Source organism: Cryptomeria japonica, unplaced genomic scaffold (assembly GCF_030272615.1).
Source record: "Cryptomeria japonica unplaced genomic scaffold, Sugi_1.0 HiC_scaffold_144, whole genome shotgun sequence".
Classification (NCBI taxonomy): Eukaryota; Viridiplantae; Streptophyta; class Pinopsida; order Cupressales; family Cupressaceae; genus Cryptomeria; species Cryptomeria japonica.
The window spans coordinates 168633-185000 of NW_026728966.1; the positions used below are offsets into that span (position 1 = coordinate 168633).

Sequence of the window (16368 nt, forward strand, 5' to 3'; positions counted from 1 at the left end):
CAGGGGAGTCGACCCATCAAACCCAACACCTCCCCTATATAAGCTATTTGTCCGATTCTCATACATGTGTAGCCTACAGGAGCCATTAGGACATTGACCCCAACTTTTGACTTCTTAACGAAAACAAGGTCTTTGAGGTTGGCGTAATGCGCACAACCAAGGGAGTTGACCCATCAAACCCAACACCTCCCCTATATAAGCTATTTGTCTGATTCTCATACATGTGTAGCCTGCAACAACGATTAGGACATCCACCCCAACTTCTGAATTCGTCTGCGTTGACCGCACCAAAGGTGCACGCCTTGGTGCTCACCAAAATCCGACTTCCGACTTCTTCTGCTATGCGGGGTCTTTGAGGTTGGCGCAGTGCGCACAACCAGGGGAGTCAACCCACCGAATGCAACACCTCCCCTATATAAGCTATTTGTCTGATTCTCATACATGCGTAGACTGCAGCAATGATTAGGACATCCACCCCAACTTTTGACTTCTTAAACAAGACAGGGTCTTTGAAGTTGGTGCAGTGCACACAACCAGGGGAGTCGACCCATCAAACGCAACACCTCCCCTATATAAAGCTATTTGTCCGATTCTCATACGTGTAGTCTGCAGCAGCGATTAGGACATCGACCCCAACTTCCGAATTCGTTTGCATTGACCGCACCAAAGGTGCACGCCTTGGTGTGCACCTTGGAGTGCACTTTGGTGCTCACCTCGGTGCACACTTTGGTGTGCACCTCGGTGTGCACCAAAGGTGCGCACCTTGGAGCGCACCAAAGGTGTACACTTTGGAGCGCACCACATAGGGTCTTTGAGAGGTTGGCGCAGTGCGCACACCAAGGTGGGTGTTGAGGTGCGTGCCGAGGTGGGTGGGTGCTAGGGTGCGCTCCATGGTGGGTGCCAGGGTGGGTGCGTGCTAGGGTGGATTCCAAAGAGGGTCATAGGGTGGGTGCCAAGGTGGGTTGGTGATATAGTGGGTTCAAAGGTGGGTACTAGGGTGGGTTCCAAGGTGGGTCACAAGTTGGGTGCCAGGATGCGTGGGTGTTAGGTTGGGTGCCAAGGTGGGCTCCTGCGTGGGTGGGTGCTAGGGTGGGTTTCAAGGTGGACGCGAGGGCGGGTGCCAAGGTGGGTAACAAGTTGGGTGTTAGGATGGGTGAGTGCTAGAGTGGGTGCCAAGGTGGGTGGGTGCTAAGGTGGATGCCAAGGTGGTTCACAGGGTGGGTGGGTTCTAGGGTGAGTTCCAAGGTGGGTCACAGGTTTAGTGCTAGGGTGCGTGTCAAGGCGGGTGTCGAGGTGCCTGGGTGCTAGGGTGTGGATGCCAATGTGGGTCATAGGGTGGGTACTAGGGTGGGCTGCAATGTGGGTGCCAAGGTGGGTAACATGCTCGGTTGGTTCTAAATTGGGTGTCAGGGTGGGTGTGCACCCACCTTGCCCGAGGTGGGTGCCAAGGTGCCAGTGTGGGTGGGTGCTAAGGTGGATGCCAAGGTGGGTGAGAAGGTGGGTGATAGGTTGAGTGGTAGGATGGGTGGGTGCCAAGATGGGTCACAGGGTGGGTGCAAGGGTGGGTAGGTGCTAGGGTTGGTGTCAGGGTGGGTGGGTGCTAGGTTGGGTTCCAAGGTGGGTGCGAGGGTGAGTGTCAAGGTGGGTCACAGGTTAGGTGCTAGGATGGGTGAGTGCTAGGGTGCAAAGGTGCCAGGGTGGGTGCTAGGATGGGTCGATGCTAGGGTGAGTGGCAAGGTGGGTCCACAAGTGTCAAGGTGGGTGCCGAGGTGGGTGCCAACTTGGGTTCCAAGGTGGGTGCCAAGTGGGCGACTGCTATGGTGGATGCCAAGGTGGGTCACGGGGTGGGTGCCAAGTTGCTAGGTTGTGTTCCAAGGTGGGTGCCAACGTGGCTGCTAGGGTGCGTGGGTTAAAGGGTGTGTCACAACGTGGGTGCCAGGATGGGTGCGCACCCACACTGGCCAAGACGGGTGCAAGGTTGGGTTCCAAGCCCGGTCACAGGCTGGGTGCTAGGATGGGTGGGTGCCAAGGTGGGCACCAGGGTGGGTGCACCCACCCTGGCCAAGGTGGGTCGCGGGGTGGGTCCTAGGGTGGGTAACAGGGTGGGTACTAAGGTGCGTGCCAAGGTGGGTCATGGGGTGGGTGCCAAGGTGGGCACCAGGGTGGGTGTGCACCAACCCTAGCCAGGGTAGGTCACGGGGTGGTTGTCGGGGTGGGCGTCAAGGAGCCAAGGTGGGTGGCAAGTAGCCAAGTTGCGTGCCAAGGTGGGTGTCGGGGTGGGTGCCAAGGATCCAAGGTGGGTGCCAAGGAACCAAGGTGGGTGTCTGGGTGGGTGCCGAGGTGGGAGCCAGGGTGGGTCCCAAGGTGAGTGCAAAGGTGGGTGCCAGGGTCAAGGTGAGTGCCAATGTGGGTTCCAAGGTGCCAGGGTCAGGGTGAGTGCCAATGTGGGTTCAAAGGTGCTAAGTTGGGTGCGAGGTTGGGTGCGAGGGTGGGTGGGTGCCAAGGTGTGCTAGGTGGAAGCCCGGGTGGGTCGGCATCCCATGGGTGTCGAGTTGGGTGCCTGATGGGTGCTTCTTGTCAAGTTTTAGTCGTCGGGACTCATTTCGAGCCTTAGAGGTCGTTTCTTGTCCGGTTGCCCTGTCTTCGACCTGGGAACCCAATTTTGGTCCTCGGGTCCCATTTTTTTTTGTCTCGCATCCCACTTTTGGCCTGTGGCCTTTTCGGGGTCGATTCTCGTTTTGGGCATCAGAGCATGTTTCTTCTCCTAAAACCCAATATTTGTTTATTAAGTCTCGGAACACATTTTTGTTCTCGTGGACCCATCATGGGTCTTGGAACGCATTTGTGGTCCTTGGGTCCCATTTTGCATCCCGAAACTTGTGTTTTGGTGCTTGATCCCTATTTTGGGTGCCCACCTTGCACCAAGTGCGCACCCGGGGCAAACCGAGCGCCTTGGTGCACCGGGGCAAGATCGAGCGTGCACCCGAGGCGCCCCGAACATGCACCAAGGTGCACTCGGCCCACATGTGAGCGCAGGTCGTTGCGCCCGAGGTGGTGTGTGGGCACCGCGTTGCAGACGGGACACTGCACGCACACGACGCCCCGTCCAGGTGCACGCACGTAGGCCGGGCCGGGTGCACACCCGACGCCCTAGCAAGGTGCGCGCACCCGGGCAGGGCTCACACTTGGCGAACGGGGCGCACTTCGCGAGGGAGGGTGTGCACCTCGACGGGGGTGGGTGGCCGGGGTGGATTCGCACGTGGGTCGCGGTTTGCTAAGTACACACTGCGACAAGCTCATAACGGGTGCGATCATACCAGCGTTAGTGCACCGGATCCCATCAGAACTCCGCAGTTAAGCGCGCTTGGGCCGGAGTAGTACTAGGATGGGTGACCTCCCGGGAAGTCCCGGTGTTGCACCCTTTCTTAGTTTTTCGCCGGGCGTCGCAATGCTATTTGAATAAACCTTTTGCCCGTTTGCGTTCTCGTCGGGGCCGGGCCGGGCCGGGGTGCGCTGCCCGCACTACCGCGCGCGCGGGGGGCGACACCGAGCGCGCACCCGAGGCGCCCCGAGCACACAGGCCACGGTGCAACCCGGGCGTTGTGCGCGCACCCCGGTGCGCCCGAGGTGCTGCGCGCGCACCCAGGTGAAATCGGTGTGCACCTCGGCCAGTGCGCGCTCGGTCGAGTCGCGCACGTTGGCCAAGGTGCACGGTGATGTTTCTTACTCTAAGGTTCCGCACCAGACGCCCGGGACAGGTGAGCGAAGCTGGGCGGGGCCGGGTGCGCGGCCGGGGCAGGTGCACGCAGCTGGAGAGAGCTTTGGAGCACACCAGAGGTGCGCACCTTGGAGCACACTTCGGAGCGCACCAATGATGCGCTCCATTCAAAAGTTTCCTGAAAAGGCAAAAAAAGTTGAGATTATAGAATTTCCCACTTGAGAGATTGTAAAAAAAAAAAATTTAAAATGAAGGAAACGCGGGTGCCAAGGTGTGCGCGCCCGGGTGCGCAGCCCAGCCAAGGTGTGCGCACCAAGGCGCCCACCCTGGCGAAGGTGCACGCAAGGTGCGCACCCGAGGCAAACCGGACAATTAACCCAACTTTCGACTTCGCGCGCACCTGCGCACCTTGGAGCGCACTTCGGAGCGCTCCTTGGTGCGCACCAATCTTGGGCACCTCGGAGTGCACCATGGCGCCCACCAAGGTGCGCACCCGGGGCAAACCGAGCTCCGACTTCGTGCGCACCTTGGAGCGCACGAAAGGTGCGCACCATGGCGCCCACCAAGGTGCGCAGCCCAGCCAAGGCGTGCGCATCAAGGTGCGCACCCTGGCGAAGGTGCGCACCCGGGGCAAACCGAGCTCCGACTTCGTGCGCACCTTGGAGCGCACAAAGGGTGCGCAACCCAGCCAAGGTGTGCGCACCCCGGGCAAACCGAGCTCCGAATCGTGCGCACCTTGGAGCACACTTCGGAGCCCTCCTTGGTGCGCACCGATGTTGCGCACCTCGGAGCGCACCCGGGGAAAACAATGCAATTAACCCGACTTTCGACTTCGTGGGCACCTCGGAGCGCTCTCGGGTTCGCACCTCGGAGCACACCGAGGTGCGCACCTTTGATGCGCTGCCTTCACCAATTTCCAGAAAAGGCAAGAAAACATTGAGAAGGTGTGCGCACCGAGGTGCCCACCCTGGCGAAGGTGCACGCGAGGTGCGCACCCGGGGCAAACCGGGCTCCGACTTCGTGCACGCCATGCTGCGCACCTTGGAGGGCCATGGTGCGCACCTTGGAGCACACTTCGGAGCGCTCAATGGTGCCCAACCCAGCCAAGGTGCCCACCGCGGCGAAGGTGCACGCGAGGTGCGCACCCGGGGCAAACCGGGCTCCGACTTCGTGCACGCCGCACCTTGGAGCACACTTCGGAGCGCTCCTTGGTGCGCACCAGGGCGCGCAACCCAGCCGAGGTGCCCACCCCGGCGAAGGTGCACGCGGGGTGCGCACCCGGGGCAAACCGGGCTCCGACTTCGTGCACGCCATGGTGCCCACCGCGGCGAAGGTGCACGCGAGGTGCGCACCCGGGGCAAACCGGGCTCCGACTTCGTGCACGCCGCACCTTGGAGCACACTTCGGAGCGCTCCTTGGTGCGCACCAGGGCGCGCAACCCAGCCGAGGTGCCCACCCCGGCGAAGGTGCACGCGAGGTGCGCACCCGGGGCAAACCGGGCTCCGACTTCGTGCACGCCATGGTGCCCACCGCGGCGAAGGTGCACGCGAGGTGCGCACCCGGGGCAAACCGGGCTCCGACTTCGTGCACGCCGCACCTTGGAGCACACTTCGGAGCGCTCCTTGGTGCGCACCATGGTGCCCACCAGGGCGCGCAACCCCGCCGAAGGTGCACGCGAGGTGCGCACCCGGGGCAAACCGGGCTCCGACTTCGTGCACGCCGCACCTTGGAGCACACTTCGGAGCGCTCCTTGGTGCGCACCAGGGCGCGCAACCCCGCCGAAGGTGCACGCGAGGTGCGCACCCGGGGCAAACCGGGCTCCGACTTCGTGCACGCCATGGTGCGCACCAGGGTGCCCACCGCGGCGAAGGTGCGCACCCGGGGCAAACCGGGCTCCGACTTCGTGCACGCCGCACCTTGGAGCACACTTCGGAGCGCTCCTTGGTGCGCACCAGGGCGCGCAACCCAGCCGAGGTGCCCACCCCGGCGAAGGTGCACGCGAGGTGCGCACCCGGGGCAAACCGGGCTCCGACTTCGTGCACGCCATGGTGCCCACCGCGGCGAAGGTGCGCACCCGGGGCAAACCGGGCTAGGACTTCGTGCACGCCGCACCTTGGAGCACACTTTGGAGCGCTCCTTGGTGCGCACCATGGTGCCCACCAGGCCGCGCAACCCAGCCAAGGTGTGCGCACCAAGGTGCACGCGAGGTGCGCACCCGGGGCAAACCGGGGTCCGGCTTCGTGCACGCCGCACCTTGGAGCACACATCGGGGCGCTCCCGGGTTCGCACCGGCGTTGCGCACCGTGGTGGGCACCTCGGAGCGCACCGTGGTGGGCACCTCGGAGCACACCAAGGTGGGCAGCGAGGTGCGCACCTTTGATGCGATGCCTTCACTAATTTCCATAAAAGGCAAAAAAAAACGAGATTTTAAAATTTCCGTTTTGAAAGATAGTGAGAAAAAGGGAATGCTGGTGCCATCTTGAGCCCGCCCTGGTGCGCAGCCCAGCCAAGGTGTGCGCACCAAGGTGCCCACCCTGGCGAAGGTGCGCGCCCGGGCAATTAACCCAACTTCCAACTTCGCGCGCGCCAGGGTGGGAGCGCACCCAACAACCGGGCCTGGGAAGAGCCAATGCGAGAAACCCCACCAAACGCTCTGACAAAAAAAGAGGGGGCGCTCCAGTAACCCCGCTTCGGAGCGCACCCTGGGCAAACCCAGCCAGGGTGCCCACCCCGGCCAAGGTGCAGGCGAGGTGCGCACCCGGGGCAAACCGGGCTCCGACAACGTGCACGCCGCACCTTGGAGCACACTTCATAGCGCTCCCGGGTGCGCACCTCAGAGCACACCAAGGTGGGCAGCGAGGTGCGCACCTTTGATGCGCTGCCTTCACTAATTTCCAGAAAAGGCAAAAAAAAGAGGAGATTTTAAAATTTCCGTTTTGAAAGATAGTGAAAAAAACGGAACGCGGGTGCCATCTTGAGCCCGCCCTGGTGCACAGCCCAGGTAAGGTGCCCACCCTGGCAAAGGTGCGCACCCGGGCAATTAACCCTACTTCCGACTTCGTGCGCGCCAGGGTGGCAACCGGGCCTGGGAAGAGCCAATGCGAGAAACCCCACCAAACGCTCCGACAAAAAAAGAGGCGGCGCTCCAATAACCCCGCTTCGGAGCGCAGCCGGGGCAAACCCAGCCAAGGTGCCCACCCCGACGAAGGTGCACGCGAGGTGCGCACCCGGGGCAAACCGGGCTCCGACAACGTGCACGCAGCACCTTGGAGCACACTTCGAAGCACTCCCGGGTGCCCACCGGCGTTGCGCACCGTGGTGGGCAGCGAGGTGCGCACCTTTGATGCGCTGCCTTCACTAATTTCCAGAAAAGGCAAAAAAAAATGAGATTTTAAAATTTCCGTTTTGAAAGATAGTGAAAAAAACGGAACGCGGGTGCCATCTTGAGCCCGCCCTGGTGCGCAGCCCAGGCAAGGCATGCGCACCAAGGTGCCCACCCGCGGTGCACGCCCGGGGCAAACCGGGCTCCGACTTCGTGCAGGCCGCACCTTGGAGCACACTTCGGAGCGCTCCTTGGTGCGCACCATGGTGCCCACCAGGGCGCACCCGGGGCAAACCGGGCTCCGACTTCGTGCACGCCGCACCTTGGAGCACACATCGGAGCGCTCCCAGGTTCGCACCAGCGTTGCGCACCTTTGATGCGCTGCCTTCACTAATTTCCAGAAAAGGCAAAAAAAAACGATATTTTAAAATTTCCGTTCTGAAAGATAGTGAAAAAAACGGAACGCGGGTGCCATCTTGAGCCCTTCCTGGTGCGCAGCCCAGGCAAGTTGTGCGCACCAAGGTGCCCACCCTGGCGGAGGTGCGCGCCCGGGGCAAACCGGGCTCCGACTTCGTGCACTGCATGGTGCCCACCAAGGCGCGCAACCCAGCCAAGGTGCCCACCGCAGCGAAGGTGCACGCGAGGTGCGCACCCGAGGTGCACACCCGGGGCAAACCGAGCTCCGACTTCGTGCACGCCGCACCTTGGAGCACACTTCAGAGCGCTCCTTGGTGCGCACCAGGGCGCGCAACCCAGCCAAGGTGCTCACCCCGGCGAAGGTGCACGCGAGGTGCGCACCCGGGGCAAGCCGGGCTCGGACTTCGTGCACGCCGCACCTTGGAGCACACATCGGAGCGCTCCCGGGTTCGCACCAGCATTGCGCACCTTTGATGCGCTGCCTTCACTAATTTCCAGAAAAGGCAAAAAAAAAAAAAAAACGAGATTTTAAAATTTCCGTTTTGAAAGATAGTGAAAAAAACGGAACGCGGGTGCCATCTTGAGCCCGCCCTGGTGTGCAGCCCAGGCAAGTTGTGCGCACCAAGGCACCCACCCTGGCCAAGGTGGGTCACGGGGTGGGTCCTAGGGTGGGTAACGGGGTGGGTACTAAGGTGCGTGCCAAGGTGGGTCATGGGGTGGGTGCCAAGGTGGGCACCAGGGTGGGTGTGCACCAACCCTAGCCAGGGTAGGTCACGGGGTGGTTGTCGGGGTGGGCGTCAAGGAGCCAAGGTGGGTGGCAAGTAGCCAAGTTGCGTGCCAAGGTGGGTGTCGGGGTGGGTGCCAAGGATCCAAGGTGGGTGCCAAGGAACCAAGGTGGGTGTCTGGGTGGGTGCCGAGGTGGGAGCCAGGGTGGGTCCCAAGGTGAGTGCAAAGGTGGGTGCCAGGGTCAAGGTGAGTGCCAATGTGGGTTCCAAGGTGCCAGGGTCAGGGTGAGTGCCAATGTGGGTTCAAAGGTGCTAAGTTGGGTGCGAGGTTGGGTGCGAGGGTGGGTGGGTGCCAAGGTGTGCTAGGTGGAAGCCCGGGTGGGTCGGCATCCCATGGGTGTCGAGTTGGGTGCCTGATGGGTGCTTCTTGTCAAGTTTTAGTCGTCGGGACTCATTTCGAGCCTTAGAGGTCGTTTCTTGTCCGGTTGCCCTGTCTTCGACCTGGGAACCCAATTTTGGTCCTCGGGTCCCATTTTTTTTTGTCTCGCATCCCACTTTTGGCCTGTGGCCTTTTCGGGGTCGATTCTCGTTTTGGGCATCAGAGCATGTTTCTTCTCCTAAAACCCAATATTTGTTTATTAAGTCTCGGAACACATTTTTGTTCTCGTGGACCCATCATGGGTCTTGGAACGCATTTGTGGTCCTTGGGTCCCATTTTGCATCCCGAAACTTGTGTTTTGGTGCTTGATCCCTATTTTGGGTGCCCACCTTGCACCAAGTGCGCACCCGGGGCAAACCGAGCGCCTTGGTGCACCGGGGCAAGATCGAGCGTGCACCCGAGGCGCCCCGAACATGCACCAAGGTGCACTCGGCCCACATGTGAGCGCAGGTCGTTGCGCCCGAGGTGGTGTGTGGGCACCGCGTTGCAGACGGGACACTGCACGCACACGACGCCCCGTCCAGGTGCACGCACGTAGGCCGGGCCGGGTGCACACCCGACGCCCTAGCAAGGTGCGCGCACCCGGGCAGGGCTCACACTTGGCGAACGGGGCGCACTTCGCGAGGGAGGGTGTGCACCTCGACGGGGGTGGGTGGCCGGGGTGGATTCGCACGTGGGTCGCGGTTTGCTAAGTACACACTGCGACAAGCTCATAACGGGTGCGATCATACCAGCGTTAGTGCACCGGATCCCATCAGAACTCCGCAGTTAAGCGCGCTTGGGCCGGAGTAGTACTGGGATGGGTGACCTCCCGGGAAGTCCCGGTGTTGCACCCTTTCTTAGTTTTTCGCCGGGCGTCGCAATGCTATTTGAATAAACCTTTTGCCCGTTTGCGTTCTCGTCGGGGCCGGGCCGGGCCGGGGTGCGCTGCCCGCACTACCGCGCGCGCGGGGGCGACACCGAGCGCGCACCCGAGGCGCCCCGAGCACACAGGCCACGGTGCAACCCGGGCGTTGTGCGCGCACCCCGGTGCGCCCGAGGTGCTGCGCGCGCACCCAGGTGAAATCGGTGTGCACCTCGGCCAGTGCGCGCTCGGTCGAGTCGCGCACGTTGGCCAAGGTGCACGGTGATGTTTCTTACTCTAAGGTTCCGCACCAGACGCCCGGGACAGGTGAGCGAAGCTGGGCGGGGCCGGGTGCGCGGCCGGGGCAGGTGCACGCAGCTGGAGAGAGCTTTGGAGCACACCAGAGGTGCGCACCTTGGAGCACACTTCGGAGCGCACCAATGATGCGCTCCATTCAAAAGTTTCCTGAAAAGGCAAAAAAAGTTGAGATTATAGAATTTCCCACTTGAGAGATTGTAAAAAAAAAAAATTTAAAATGAAGGAAACGCGGGTGCCAAGGTGTGCGCGCCCGGGTGCGCAGCCCAGCCAAGGTGTGCGCACCAAGGCGCCCACCCTGGCGAAGGTGCACGCAAGGTGCGCACCCGAGGCAAACCGGACAATTAACCCAACTTTCGACTTCGCGCGCACCTGCGCACCTTGGAGCGCACTTCGGAGCGCTCCTTGGTGCGCACCAATCTTGGGCACCTCGGAGTGCACCATGGCGCCCACCAAGGTGCGCACCCGGGGCAAACCGAGCTCCGACTTCGTGCGCACCTTGGAGCGCACGAAAGGTGCGCACCATGGCGCCCACCAAGGTGCGCAGCCCAGCCAAGGCGTGCGCATCAAGGTGCGCACCCTGGCGAAGGTGCGCACCCGGGGCAAACCGAGCTCCGACTTCGTGCGCACCTTGGAGCGCACAAAGGGTGCGCAACCCAGCCAAGGTGTGCGCACCCCGGGCAAACCGAGCTCCGAATCGTGCGCACCTTGGAGCACACTTCGGAGCCCTCCTTGGTGCGCACCGATGTTGCGCACCTCGGAGCGCACCCGGGGAAAACAATGCAATTAACCCGACTTTCGACTTCGTGGGCACCTCGGAGCGCTCTCGGGTTCGCACCTCGGAGCACACCGAGGTGCGCACCTTTGATGCGCTGCCTTCACCAATTTCCAGAAAAGGCAAGAAAACATTGAGAAGGTGTGCGCACCGAGGTGCCCACCCTGGCGAAGGTGCACGCGAGGTGCGCACCCGGGGCAAACCGGGCTCCGACTTCGTGCACGCCATGCTGCGCACCTTGGAGGGCCATGGTGCGCACCTTGGAGCACACTTCGGAGCGCTCAATGGTGCCCAACCCAGCCAAGGTGCCCACCGCGGCGAAGGTGCACGCGAGGTGCGCACCCGGGGCAAACCGGGCTCCGACTTCGTGCACGCCGCACCTTGGAGCACACTTCGGAGCGCTCCTTGGTGCGCACCAGGGCGCGCAACCCAGCCGAGGTGCCCACCCCGGCGAAGGTGCACGCGGGGTGCGCACCCGGGGCAAACCGGGCTCCGACTTCGTGCACGCCATGGTGCCCACCGCGGCGAAGGTGCACGCGAGGTGCGCACCCGGGGCAAACCGGGCTCCGACTTCGTGCACGCCGCACCTTGGAGCACACTTCGGAGCGCTCCTTGGTGCGCACCAGGGCGCGCAACCCAGCCGAGGTGCCCACCCCGGCGAAGGTGCACGCGAGGTGCGCACCCGGGGCAAACCGGGCTCCGACTTCGTGCACGCCATGGTGCCCACCGCGGCGAAGGTGCACGCGAGGTGCGCACCCGGGGCAAACCGGGCTCCGACTTCGTGCACGCCGCACCTTGGAGCACACTTCGGAGCGCTCCTTGGTGCGCACCATGGTGCCCACCAGGGCGCGCAACCCCGCCGAAGGTGCACGCGAGGTGCGCACCCGGGGCAAACCGGGCTCCGACTTCGTGCACGCCGCACCTTGGAGCACACTTCGGAGCGCTCCTTGGTGCGCACCAGGGCGCGCAACCCCGCCGAAGGTGCACGCGAGGTGCGCACCCGGGGCAAACCGGGCTCCGACTTCGTGCACGCCATGGTGCGCACCAGGGTGCCCACCGCGGCGAAGGTGCGCACCCGGGGCAAACCGGGCTCCGACTTCGTGCACGCCGCACCTTGGAGCACACTTCGGAGCGCTCCTTGGTGCGCACCAGGGCGCGCAACCCAGCCGAGGTGCCCACCCCGGCGAAGGTGCACGCGAGGTGCGCACCCGGGGCAAACCGGGCTCCGACTTCGTGCACGCCATGGTGCCCACCGCGGCGAAGGTGCGCACCCGGGGCAAACCGGGCTAGGACTTCGTGCACGCCGCACCTTGGAGCACACTTTGGAGCGCTCCTTGGTGCGCACCATGGTGCCCACCAGGCCGCGCAACCCAGCCAAGGTGTGCGCACCAAGGTGCACGCGAGGTGCGCACCCGGGGCAAACCGGGGTCCGGCTTCGTGCACGCCGCACCTTGGAGCACACATCGGGGCGCTCCCGGGTTCGCACCGGCGTTGCGCACCGTGGTGGGCACCTCGGAGCGCACCGTGGTGGGCACCTCGGAGCACACCAAGGTGGGCAGCGAGGTGCGCACCTTTGATGCGATGCCTTCACTAATTTCCATAAAAGGCAAAAAAAAACGAGATTTTAAAATTTCCGTTTTGAAAGATAGTGAGAAAAAGGGAATGCTGGTGCCATCTTGAGCCCGCCCTGGTGCGCAGCCCAGCCAAGGTGTGCGCACCAAGGTGCCCACCCTGGCGAAGGTGCGCGCCCGGGCAATTAACCCAACTTCCAACTTCGCGCGCGCCAGGGTGGGAGCGCACCCAACAACCGGGCCTGGGAAGAGCCAATGCGAGAAACCCCACCAAACGCTCTGACAAAAAAAGAGGGGGCGCTCCAGTAACCCCGCTTCGGAGCGCACCCTGGGCAAACCCAGCCAGGGTGCCCACCCCGGCCAAGGTGCAGGCGAGGTGCGCACCCGGGGCAAACCGGGCTCCGACAACGTGCACGCCGCACCTTGGAGCACACTTCGTAGCGCTCCCGGGTGCGCACCTCAGAGCACACCAAGGTGGGCAGCGAGGTGCGCACCTTTGATGCGCTGCCTTCACTAATTTCCAGAAAAGGCAAAAAAAAGAGGAGATTTTAAAATTTCCGTTTTGAAAGATAGTGAAAAAAACGGAACGCGGGTGCCATCTTGAGCCCGCCCTGGTGCACAGCCCAGGTAAGGTGCCCACCCTGGCAAAGGTGCGCACCCGGGCAATTAACCCTACTTCCGACTTCGTGCGCGCCAGGGTGGCAACCGGGCCTGGGAAGAGCCAATGCGAGAAACCCCACCAAACGCTCCGACAAAAAAAGAGGCGGCGCTCCAATAACCCCGCTTCGGAGCGCAGCCGGGGCAAACCCAGCCAAGGTGCCCACCCCGACGAAGGTGCACGCGAGGTGCGCACCCGGGGCAAACCGGGCTCCGACAACGTGCACGCAGCACCTTGGAGCACACTTCGAAGCACTCCCGGGTGCCCACCGGCGTTGCGCACCGTGGTGGGCAGCGAGGTGCGCACCTTTGATGCGCTGCCTTCACTAATTTCCAGAAAAGGCAAAAAAAAATGAGATTTTAAAATTTCCGTTTTGAAAGATAGTGAAAAAAACGGAACGCGGGTGCCATCTTGAGCCCGCCCTGGTGCGCAGCCCAGGCAAGGCATGCGCACCAAGGTGCCCACCCGCGGTGCACGCCCGGGGCAAACCGGGCTCCGACTTCGTGCAGGCCGCACCTTGGAGCACACTTCGGAGCGCTCCTTGGTGCGCACCATGGTGCCCACCAGGGCGCACCCGGGGCAAACCGGGCTCCGACTTCGTGCACGCCGCACCTTGGAGCACACATCGGAGCGCTCCCAGGTTCGCACCAGCGTTGCGCACCTTTGATGCGCTGCCTTCACTAATTTCCAGAAAAGGCAAAAAAAAACGATATTTTAAAATTTCCGTTCTGAAAGATAGTGAAAAAAACGGAACGCGGGTGCCATCTTGAGCCCTTCCTGGTGCGCAGCCCAGGCAAGTTGTGCGCACCAAGGTGCCCACCCTGGCGGAGGTGCGCGCCCGGGGCAAACCGGGCTCCGACTTCGTGCACTGCATGGTGCCCACCAAGGCGCGCAACCCAGCCAAGGTGCCCACCGCAGCGAAGGTGCACGCGAGGTGCGCACCCGAGGTGCACACCCGGGGCAAACCGAGCTCCGACTTCGTGCACGCCGCACCTTGGAGCACACTTCAGAGCGCTCCTTGGTGCGCACCAGGGCGCGCAACCCAGCCAAGGTGCTCACCCCGGCGAAGGTGCACGCGAGGTGCGCACCCGGGGCAAGCCGGGCTCGGACTTCGTGCACGCCGCACCTTGGAGCACACATCGGAGCGCTCCCGGGTTCGCACCAGCATTGCGCACCTTTGATGCGCTGCCTTCACTAATTTCCAGAAAAGGCAAAAAAAAAAAAAAAACGAGATTTTAAAATTTCCGTTTTGAAAGATAGTGAAAAAAACGGAACGCGGGTGCCATCTTGAGCCCGCCCTGGTGTGCAGCCCAGGCAAGTTGTGCACACCAAGGCACCCACCCTGGCCAAGGTGGGTCACGGGGTGGGTCCTAGGGTGGGTAACGGGGTGGGTACTAAGGTGCGTGCCAAGGTGGGTCATGGGGTGGGTGCCAAGGTGGGCACCAGGGTGGGTGTGCACCAACCCTAGCCAGGGTAGGTCACGGGGTGGTTGTCGGGGTGGGCGTCAAGGAGCCAAGGTGGGTGGCAAGTAGCCAAGTTGCGTGCCAAGGTGGGTGTCGGGGTGGGTGCCAAGGATCCAAGGTGGGTGCCAAGGAACCAAGGTGGGTGTCTGGGTGGGTGCCGAGGTGGGAGCCAGGGTGGGTCCCAAGGTGAGTGCAAAGGTGGGTGCCAGGGTCAAGGTGAGTGCCAATGTGGGTTCCAAGGTGCCAGGGTCAGGGTGAGTGCCAATGTGGGTTCAAAGGTGCTAAGTTGGGTGCGAGGTTGGGTGCGAGGGTGGGTGGGTGCCAAGGTGTGCTAGGTGGAAGCCCGGGTGGGTCGGCATCCCATGGGTGTCGAGTTGGGTGCCTGATGGGTGCTTCTTGTCAAGTTTTAGTCGTCGGGACTCATTTCGAGCCTTAGAGGTCGTTTCTTGTCCGGTTGCCCTGTCTTCGACCTGGGAACCCAATTTTGGTCCTCGGGTCCCATTTTTTTTTGTCTCGCATCCCACTTTTGGCCTGTGGCCTTTTCGGGGTCGATTCTCGTTTTGGGCATCAGAGCATGTTTCTTCTCCTAAAACCCAATATTTGTTTATTAAGTCTCGGAACACATTTTTGTTCTCGTGGACCCATCATGGGTCTTGGAACGCATTTGTGGTCCTTGGGTCCCATTTTGCATCCCGAAACTTGTGTTTTGGTGCTTGATCCCTATTTTGGGTGCCCACCTTGCACCAAGTGCGCACCCGGGGCAAACCGAGCGCCTTGGTGCACCGGGGCAAGATCGAGCGTGCACCCGAGGCGCCCCGAACATGCACCAAGGTGCACTCGGCCCACATGTGAGCGCAGGTCGTTGCGCCCGAGGTGGTGTGTGGGCACCGCGTTGCAGACGGGACACTGCACGCACACGACGCCCCGTCCAGGTGCACGCACGTAGGCCGGGCCGGGTGCACACCCGACGCCCTAGCAAGGTGCGCGCACCCGGGCAGGGCTCACACTTGGCGAACGGGGCGCACTTCGCGAGGGAGGGTGTGCACCTCGACGGGGGTGGGTGGCCGGGGTGGATTCGCACGTGGGTCGCGGTTTGCTAAGTACACACTGCGACAAGCTCATAACGGGTGCGATCATACCAGCGTTAGTGCACCGGATCCCATCAGAACTCCGCAGTTAAGCGCGCTTGGGCCGGAGTAGTACTGGGATGGGTGACCTCCCGGGAAGTCCCGGTGTTGCACCCTTTTTTAGTTTTTCGCCGGGCGTCGCAATGCTATTTGAATAAACCTTTTGCCCGTTTGCGTTCTCGTCGGGGCCGGGCCGGGCCGGGGTGCGCTGCCCGCACTACCGCGCGCGCGGGGGCGACACCGAGCGCGCACCCGAGGCGCCCCGAGCACACAGGCCACGGTGCAACCCGGGCGTTGTGCGCGCACCCCGGTGCGCCCGAGGTGCTGCGCGCGCACCCAGGTGAAATCGGTGTGCACCTCGGCCAGTGCGCGCTCGGTCGAGTCGCGCACGTTGGCCAAGGTGCACGGTGATGTTTCTTACTCTAAGGTTCCGCACCAGACGCCCGGGACAGGTGAGCGAAGCTGGGCGGGGCCGGGTGCGCGGCCGGGGCAGGTGCACGCAGCTAGAGAGAGCTTTGGAGCACACCAGAGGTGCGCACCTTGGAGCACACTTCGGAGCGCACCAATGATGCGCTCCATTCAAAAGTTTCCTGAAAAGGCAAAAAAAGTTGAGATTATAGAATTTCCCACTTGAGAGATTGTAAAAAAAAAAAATTTAAAATGAAGGAAACGCGGGTGCCAAGGTGTGCGCGCCCGGGTGCGCAGCCCAGCCAAGGTGTGCGCACCAAGGCGCCCACCCTGGCGAAGGTGCACGCAAGGTGCGCACCCGAGGCAAACCGGACAATTAACCCAACTTTCGACTTCGCGCGCACCTGCGCACCTTGGAGCGCACTTCGGAGCGCTCCTTGGTGCGCACCAATCTTGGGCACCTCGGAGTGCACCATGGCGCCCACCAAGGTGCGCACCCGGGGCAAACCGAGCTCCGACTTCGTGCGCACCTTGGAGCGCACGAAAGGTGCGCACCATGGCGCCCACCAAGGTGCGCAGCCCAGCC

General features: G+C 62.5%; 3 non-coding genes across 3 annotated transcripts; all 3 read left to right on the forward strand.

Annotated features, from left to right (window-relative positions):
- Window positions 1–3303: 3303 nt before the first annotated feature.
- LOC131866426 (5S ribosomal RNA) lies at window positions 3304–3422 on the forward strand. The gene has a single exon (XR_009365039.1). It is a non-coding gene; the product is annotated as a 5S ribosomal RNA (ribosomal RNA).
- Window positions 3423–9338: 5916 nt separating this feature from the next.
- On the forward strand, window positions 9339–9457 carry LOC131866429 (5S ribosomal RNA). The gene has a single exon (XR_009365042.1). It is a non-coding gene; the product is annotated as a 5S ribosomal RNA (ribosomal RNA).
- Window positions 9458–15372: 5915 nt separating this feature from the next.
- Window positions 15373–15491, forward strand: LOC131866430 (5S ribosomal RNA). Its single transcript, XR_009365043.1, has one exon. It is a non-coding gene; the product is annotated as a 5S ribosomal RNA (ribosomal RNA).
- Window positions 15492–16368: the final 877 nt, after the last annotated feature.